Source organism: Nansenia antarctica (genome assembly GCF_963989245.1).
Source record: "Nansenia antarctica genome assembly, chromosome: 3".
In the NCBI taxonomy this organism is placed as follows: domain Eukaryota; kingdom Metazoa; phylum Chordata; class Actinopteri; order Argentiniformes; family Microstomatidae; genus Nansenia; species Nansenia antarctica.
Window position 1 is genome coordinate 48,563,571 of NC_137688.1, and position 9,273 is coordinate 48,572,843.

The following is a 9,273-nucleotide window of genomic DNA, read 5'->3' on the forward strand; positions in this document are numbered from 1 at the left end:
CTACAAAGCTTGCTCGATAGCGACATCATTGAGCAGGTGAATGCATCGCCTTGGATCTCCAACCTGGTGGTGGCGAAGAAGAAGTCTGGGGGGCTGCGCATCTGCGTGGATCTGAGAGCGGTAAACAAGGCCATCATCCCTGACAAATACCCCCTGACAACGATAGAGGAGCTCACCGCCCAGTTCTACGGGTCCAGCGTGTTCTCTAAACTGGACCTCCGTCAGGGTTACCTCCAAGTGCCACTACACCCCGAGAGCCGCAACCTCACAGCGTTCATCACTCACAGAGGGGTTTTCCGCTACAAACGCATGGCTTTCGGTTTAAGCTCCGCCCCCAGCTGCTTCCAAAAGATCATGGCCTCCATCTTCGCTGGGATCCCAGGTGTGGCCATCTATCTTGATGACATCGTGGTTCACGGGGCCACCGTCGAGAGCCACGACGAGCGTCTCCACAGTGTGTTCAGTGCATTGGCCAAGCATCACCTCACACTCAATGGTGAGAAGTGTGTATTCGCCGCCCCAGCCATTGACTTTGTGGGGTTCCGCCTCTCAGCTGATGGTACGTACCCGCTGCACTCGAACACCGAGGCAATCCATCATGTCCCGGAGCCCACCACAGCCGCTCAGGTGGCCTCCTTCCTAGGCATGACGGCGTACTACCTCCGTTTCCTGCCACAGTACTCGGCCACAACCACACCACTGCGGAAGCTGTTGAAGCATGACGAGCCCTGGCTCTGGACGTCTGCCTGCTCAGACGCCGTACGCCTCCTGAAGGCCCAACTCACCTCGCCACCGGTCCTGGCGCATTTCGACCTGGCCAGCCCCACACTTGTCACGTGCGACGCCTCTGCCACAGCCATTGGTGCTGTGATGTCCCAGCTGCAAGGGGGGGTGGAGAGACCGATCGCCTTCGCAACCCGTGCTCTCAGCCCCACGGAACAGAAGTACTCGGTGGGGGAGCGGGAGGCCCTAGCATGCCTCTGGGCATGTGAGCGCTGGCACATGTACCTCTATGGACGTCTATTCACACTGAGGACAGACCACCAGGCCCTCATCACCCTCCTGGCCACGTCTGGCACCGGTCACAAGCCACTCCGCCTCCACCGCTGGGCCGACCGCCTGCAGCAGTACAACTATCGGCTACAGTTCACGCCAGGACGAGACAACGTGGTAGCCGACTTGCTATCACGCTCAATCCCCAGCCCACCCACAGCCCCAACCTTGACCCCCGGACTGGACCAGGCTGAGCATGACCTCGTCCAGCTCCTCCACACACCCCTTCAGGAGACGGTGTCGCTGAAAGAGCTCCGGGATGCCTCAGCCGATGACCCCACCCTCTCTACACTCTCAACCTACATCACGCAGGGGTGGCCGGCAAGAGTACCTGACGAGCTACTCACTTACTCCAGGATCAGGGAGGAGTTGTCGGTTTGGAATGACACCTGTGTCGCTCGCGGGTTCTGCACTGTGGTCCCAGGTGTCCTTCGGGCGCATATCCTTGCTATGGCGCACGAGGGTCACCTGGGCATAGTCAGGCTCAAACAGCGCTGTCGTGATGTTGTGTGGTGGCCAGGCATCGACAGGGAACTCGAAACCCTGGTCAAGGATTGCACTGCCTGTCTCCTTAGTGGTAAGACCAGGGCTCCAGCTCCACCCCCGCCCATGCAGCCGTTGGACTGGCCATCTCAACCCTGGGAGCACCTGCAACTTGATACCTGCGGCGAGCTGCATGGGGTACCACATCACCAGCGTTTTCTCGTCGTGACCTACGACCTCCACTCTAAGTGGCCAGAGGTGACACCTGTGGGCTCGGTCACAGCAAAGGTGCTGATCGACATTCTCGACGCTCTGTTTGCACGTTGGGGCCTGCCCAAGAGGATCACGACTGACAACAGTCCTCAAATGATTTCCCATGAACTGTCCTCCTATCTAGTGGGTAAAGGGATCCACCACATCCGCACAGCGTTCTACCACCCTGCTGCGAACGGGGGGGTGGAACGGCTGAACCAAACACTGAAAAATGGCATCAGGGCCCACCTGGCACAAGGGTGCACGCTCACCACCAGCCTCCTCCAGACGCTGTTGCATTATCGGGCCACGCGACACGCCACTACAGGAGTCTCCCCAGCCTCCCTCATGCTGGGGCGGGAGCTCCAGCTGCCTCTCGATAGGCTCCGCCCTACACTAGCTCAGCCCCCGGTCCATCCAGTTCAAGCCACAGTCACCAAACACCAGCGCTTGATGAAGGATCGTTTCGACAGGGCCAGACGTGCTAGGCCACCTGTCATTGCTGTGTCAGACTGGGTCAGGATCCGACGACCTCATCGGGACAACAAACTCCAGTCGTTTTGGTCTGACCCTGTCCAGGTCAGCAAACAGCTTGGCCCGGCCTCGTTTAGGCTGGCCGACGGCACTCGCTGGCATGCTACCCGCCTGCGTAAGGTGCAGCCTCCCCCTGGCCCAGCGCTGGGTGTGGCCTCTTCCACAGTCTTGCCAGCCGCACGGTTGGATGAAGCAGCAACCCCGGCCTACCAGGCTCAGCCCCAAGGCGTGGAGCCGCCACCAGTGGTTGTGGCTGCACCAGAACCACGTCTGGTTCGAGCACGCAACAGGCCCGATCACTTGCGTGACTACATGACTGAGTATCACACCTAGGTTGTGTGAGGGGGGGGGGAAGTGTTACGTCTGTAGTTTTACGACAGTTTGAACTTCATACAGTGCCGTGTTACGTTATGTGTTACACACGATGTTGAATAAATGGAGTACCAGCTCCGACTTGAAGCTCTGAGTTCAGGCTCCGTTATTGAACATAACAATATTATTAGAATATAACTTTTCATAGGTTTGATATTTGGAAGTAGAGAATCTTCGGTACTATCAAATTGGATCAAGCAGCATTATCTTGGTTAATTCCTCTTTATTCTTTCGTTTGGATTAGGACTCAGGTGTTTTTTCTCATGGGATTACTTGGCATTAGCTTCGGCTATCGCCAGGTTGATGTTAATTTGGTAGGCTACAACTAAACACGCATCAGTTTAGTTTAGTTTAGTTTATTGAGTTTAAAAGGACAGTGTGCACATACATTGATTGTTTCAGTAAAACAAGGAGATGCTTTGCACCAGATTTAGCAAGAAAGCTAATTTCCATCTGTAGTCCTTACATAGAACATAAACACAATGAATACAACATCTGCAGTAGCCTACATACATACATACATATACTTATATATAGGATAAAATAATTACGGTAACAGAACATGGTCATAATACCATGCTCCACATCCCCCTAATGAAGTACAGGTGAAAAGGACATTTAATTACCAGAGGAAGATACCCCGCCAATTTCCATCCCCCCAAAGGGACAGAGGGTGGAGGCGGCGACGTCCTCTGACGGGGTCAGGACCTCCACCGTAGCTGTTCCTCCTCCCGTGGCCAACTGATGCCGTCTCTTAGCAGCGGCCTTTGGAGTGAATATTTTATTTTCAGTGTCTACGGCAATAGGCTATAAAGGAGGCTACAAGGTGCTGATTGCATTAATCACCAATACATTGTGGACGACGTAGGCTAAATAGTCACCATCTGGACTGAACTCAATTTACCTTGTGTTTGCCTTTCCTCCTCAAATCCGAGAACCTTTTCTTCATTTGGCTGACGGTTCTTCGGATGCCGGAGGAGGCAAACACGGCCGCTGCTACTTCTTCCCACGCCTGTTTCACCACCTCGGGTCGGGGAGGATTTCGCGCCGTTCCAAAGATTGCGAACTGACGAGCCTTGACCTCATGCACAAGCTTGTTACTTTCTTCTGCAGAGAAGCGCGCTGACCTACTTCTTAGGACTGCCATAATAGCATAGCGCTTAAGACTTAACGCAGCCGGTTCTTAAAGGGACTGGCACCTGGCACGCTGATTGGGTTGATTGAGAAGACGCCCAAAACACACCCATGACTAATTTTTGGGCTTAGCGCCGGGTCTTAGGCGCCCACTACCGCACGCATAATAGCAAAGTGGCCTTGACCACGCCTCCACGTCTTAAGTTTAGATCTACCGCCTCGTCTTATTGCTTAAGACTTATGAAGTGCATAATAGGGCCCCAGGAGTGTGATATGACAGACCCTCCCTTGCAGAGACAAATGAAAGCACACGGTTTGCTCTTGCAGCAGCTCTGATGTGACAGTGAAGACGACCAGCACCAATCGCAGGGAAAACAGGCCAAGGAATGACAAGCGTGGTGGATATTTAATTGCAGGGCCACTGCTGCCCTGCGTGCCTCTGTGTACATGCATCCATTACAGAAGCAGATAGTGATGAAAGAGAGAGAGAAATTGTGATACTACTGGGGGCATGGATCAGCATCTCTTGTTCATAGATCTCATCACAATGCCTGGTTCACAGAGCAGTCCTGCAGTGGCTCTGTTCAATGCACCATTTCCCAGGTGGAGCAGGATATACTCCAAAATACCAATTAAGCCGCTCAGTAACCATATAAGCCCCAAGCCAAGCTGCACAGCCCTCATAGTCATAATGCTCAGGCAGCGGATGCTTGTCATATTCCAAGATGGCGGCGCGCTCAGACGTGCGCTCAGACGCGAGGCTCGGAGTGGCTTCCACGCTGGTGTTTTTTTAGTGTTTTTAAGAATATTTGTATGTACATTTTTATTTTAGTACTTATAGGGAACGGTTGTGTAAATAGTACCTACAGCAGACTTGACTTACTAGAAGTTGGTGCGAAAAACGAGGGGACTGTAATGGCGGAATTCTTAGAACAACAAAGGATCCCTTTCGACATCGCGAGATCGCCGGGTGAACAGTACTACGCTATCCCAACACTAAGGCGTAAGCGACGGAGGCGAGACCGTAAACAACGCCGAGGCCGCCGGGGAGGCCTGCTAGCAAGGCTGAGGAGAAGCCCAAACAAACCAGCGTTGCCAAGCATTTTCCTCTCTAACGTCAGATCCCTGACGAACAAGATGGATGAACTGAGACTACAGGTGGCCAAAAACAACATCGTGGGGGATAGCTGTGTGATTATTCTGACCGAAACCTGGCTAAATGACAACATTGTGGACGCTACTGTTAGCTTGGAGGGACGTACGTTGCACCGCGCTGACCGAACGGAGCTTAGTGAGAAGACCCGCGGAGGCGGCCTCATTATATCTACGAAGGACAGCTGGTGCTTAAACACGAAAACTGTAAGTAGCCACTGCTCCCCAGACCTGGAATACTTGACTGTTAAATGCCGACCCACATACCTCCCTAGGGAGTTTAACGCGGTGCTAATTACATGTGTGTATATAGCGCCTAGCGCAGACAGCAAAGTAGCATTGGCGCGACTATATGAAGTCATTAGTAGCCAACAAAGCACTGATCCACAGGCTATTCACATCATAGCGGGGGACTTTAATCATGTCGACCTGAAGGCAGTACTACCCAAGTTCTACCAGCATGTGAAATGTGCAACGAGAGGAGAAAAAACACTGGATAAGGTATACACCAACATCAAACGTGCTTACAAGGCTAGTCCGCTAGCTCATCTAGGCATGTCTGACCATGTGTCAATCCTCCTGATTCCTGCATACACTACAATGGGGAAAAGTGCTCCCATCACCACTAAGACTGTCAGAACCTGGCCAGAAGGGTCCGCTCCACTGCAGATCTGCCTAAATGACACCCTATGGCAGGAATATGAGCATGAGGACCTGGAACAGTACACGTCGTCGGTTCTGAACCACATAGTGAACTGCACCAACTCAGTCACCGTGGACAAACGGGTCCGGGTCTACCCCAACACGAAGCCATGGATGACTGGGAAGGTCCAAAAACTGATCAACGAGAGGGACAACGCCTTCTTCGCAGGGAAGCGCACACCGCTGTACAGCTCCACCAGGGCCAACCTAAAGCGCGGCATCAAAGCGGCCAAGGCAGAGCACAGAGAGAAGATTGAGGAATGCCTCCTGAGCAACGACTCCAGGCGGATGTGGCAGGGGGTTCAACAGATGACAAACTTCAGAGCCAACAGGCTCACAGCCGCAGAGGACGACCCCCTGCTGGCGGGAAAGCTGAACACCTTCTACGCCCGGTTCGACGAGGGGCGAACGGAGGTAACCGCAACACAAACACCACTCTCTCCAGCTCTCAGCAGCCTCACCCTCACAGAGCATGAGGTGAGACGCGTAATGAAGGCGGTGGACCCCAGGAAAGCCTCGGGGCCGGATGGCGTCCTGGGACGGGTGCTGAGAGACTGCGCCGACCAGCTGGCCGGGGTTTTCACCAACATCTTTAACCAGTCCCTGTCCCAGGCCACCGTCCCACCCTGCCTGAAAACCTCAACTATCATCCCAGTCCCGAAGAAAAGCACGGTGAGCTGCCTAAACGACTACCGCCCGGTGGCACTCACACCAATCATCATGAAGTGCTTCGAGAAACTAGTCCGGGCCCACATACTCACACGCCTCCCGCCCAACCTGGATCCATACCAGTTCGCCTACAGAGCCCACAGGTCCACAGAGGACGCCATAGCGACGACTCTCCACGCCACTCTATCCCACCTGGAGAGGGGAAACAGCTACGCGAAACTGCTCTTCGTGGACTTCAGCTCCGCCTTCAACACCATCCTTCCAGACAGGCTAGTGACCAAACTACTAGACCTGGGTCTATCACACTCTATATGTGCGTGGATCAAGGACTTCCTGACCGACTGCCACCAGAGGGTGCGGGTGGGCCCCCACACCTCCACAGCCCTCAGCCTCAGCACTGGGTCCCCCCAGGGCTGCGTGCTAAGCCCCATCCTCTACAACCTCTACACCCACGACTTCACCCCCGTCCACCCCAGCAACTACATCGTAAAGTTTGCAGACGACACCACCGTGGTGGGATGTATCTCGGGGGGGGACGAGGCGGCGTACAGGGATGAGGTAGAGCAACTGAGCAAGCTGTGCAAGGTTAACAACCTGCTGCTAAACAAGTCAAAGACCCAGGAATTCATCGTAGACTTCAGGAGGAAAAAGTCCGAGATCCTGCCCCTGCTCATCGACGGAGAGAGCGTGGAGAGAGTCTCAACCCTCCGATTCCTGGGACATCACATGCGGGATGACCTGGCCTGGAAGGACAACACAAAAGGCACCATCAAGAGGGCACAACAGCGGCTATACACCCTGAGATGCCTCAGGAAAGAACACAACAAGCAGGAGATACTGGTGGCCTTCTACCACGGCGCAGTGGAGAGCATCCTCACCTACGGCATCTGCAACTGGTTCCACAGCTGCACAACAGCGGAGAGAAACGCGCTACAGAGAGTCGTGAGAACAGCACAGAAGATCACCGGCGCCCCCCTCCCCTCTCTGGAAGAGCTGTACAACACACGCTGTCTCAGGAAGGCCTCCAAGATCTCCAGGGACCCGACCCACCCTGGGCACGAACACTTTATCAGGCTGCCCTCGAATAGGAGGTACAGGACCCCGGCCGCTAAGACAAACAGACTGAAGAACTGCTTCTACCACAGGGCCGTCAAGGCCCTGAACACAGCAAAGGCCTAAGTTCTGGGCCCAGGACAGTCCGGACGGATTGTATGGCAGCTAGTGCTGAGGCACAAACATGTACATTTCAAGCCTGCAAACTGTGACACTTTAAAATAACGTGAAAAAATACTTTTGTGCAATATGACAACCCTAGTTGACTATCTGTGCAGTATAGTACAGTGGATTGTGTACATAGCCTTTATTTATGTAAACCAGCTCCTTACCTTCTTGTGATTTTATGCTTTTTCTAAAATGTGTTTTTTTCCCCCTTTCCTAACACCAGGGAGCCACCCCTCCTAAATTTCGTTGTTTGGTACCTGTACTGTAGCAATGACAAAATAAAGTCCATCCATCCATCCATCCATCCATCCATCCATCCATCCATGCTGTGGCAGATGTACACATAGCCTTCCACATCTATGAGAGGCAGAGTCGTCTGAGAGATTAGAAAGACACTATCCATGGTATTGAACTGTTCCTAACACATGCCACCGAAAACCAAGGTACGCCTGGGCAGTAGAGAACACGGCACAAAGGCTGCCACGATTAAGGTTTGCAAGAGGTCACGTATAATTATTAGATTCCTTATCAAGGTGTAGTTGGGCTGTCAGAACTGTTCATTCAACCTCACCAAACCGAAGAGAAGGTAGCAGTTAATCACTCTGGAGAAGAAGAAAAAGGAAAGGTTGCTCTGTAACGACGTGCCGGAAAAGACAGGACAGTCAGATCAAGAATTCCTAGCTCCTCTTCAACAGTTGTCACAATGACAGGATGAGAGATGTAGTGTGAACATCCATCTCAGGCCCATTACTGAGGAGAGGGCACTCAGCCCTTTACAGGACCCAGTACTGCACAGAGCAGGTCAGCCAATCAGCTGGCCTTGCCACCCTGTACCTCAGAGAGCTGGGTGGTCAATCAGCTGGCAACGCCATCCTGTACCTCACAGAGCTGGGTGGCCAATCAGCTGGCAACGCCACCCTGTACCTCACAGAGCTGGGTGGCCAATCAGCTGGCAACGCCACCCTGTACTTCACAGAGCTGGGTGGCCAATCAGCTGGCAACGCCACCCTGTACCTCACAGAGCCGGGTGGACAATCAGACGGCTGTACGCCCCTGTACCGCACAGATCTGCTACTCTTTGAAGTTGGGCCATATAGTAGGGCACTGCCGATTATCAGCGAGGCCCTCCAGAAAGAGAAGGTGGGAGGCTCCATTAAGCTGGTGCCATCATCTAAATGTTTCTGTGGTGCAGGGACATTTCTTTCACAAATAAAACTGATTCCAGTCGCATCCTATTTTGGGATTTGATGCATAAATAGACAGTCAAACATACATGATTAATTCTGTTTCATCAAGACGTCTGACCAGAGAATAAAAGTGGTATCCTAACTGGCAATAAATCCAAATCAATCTTTTTCTTTGATTGGTTGATGACGATGATGATCATTACAACGATGGTGATAACAATCATAGTGGAAATAAATTGGTGCTGTATTGATGATAATAATCATCATGATAAACACCATGATATACCATGTGCTTATATTTCAATGGCTACAACAGCTAACTCTGTGGCTCAGTTCATAGAACATGGCAGATTTTTTGATTGACGGGCGGTAGCTTGCGCAAACCGACGGCAAAAGTGTGGCCCCCCCCCTCTAGTGGTTGTGGCGCTAAGTAACCCCATAGACTGCTTATGTCAGCAGCCGGCCCTGCAACCAGATATCCAGTTGAAAAAATCCCAAGCACTTGCCATTCCAA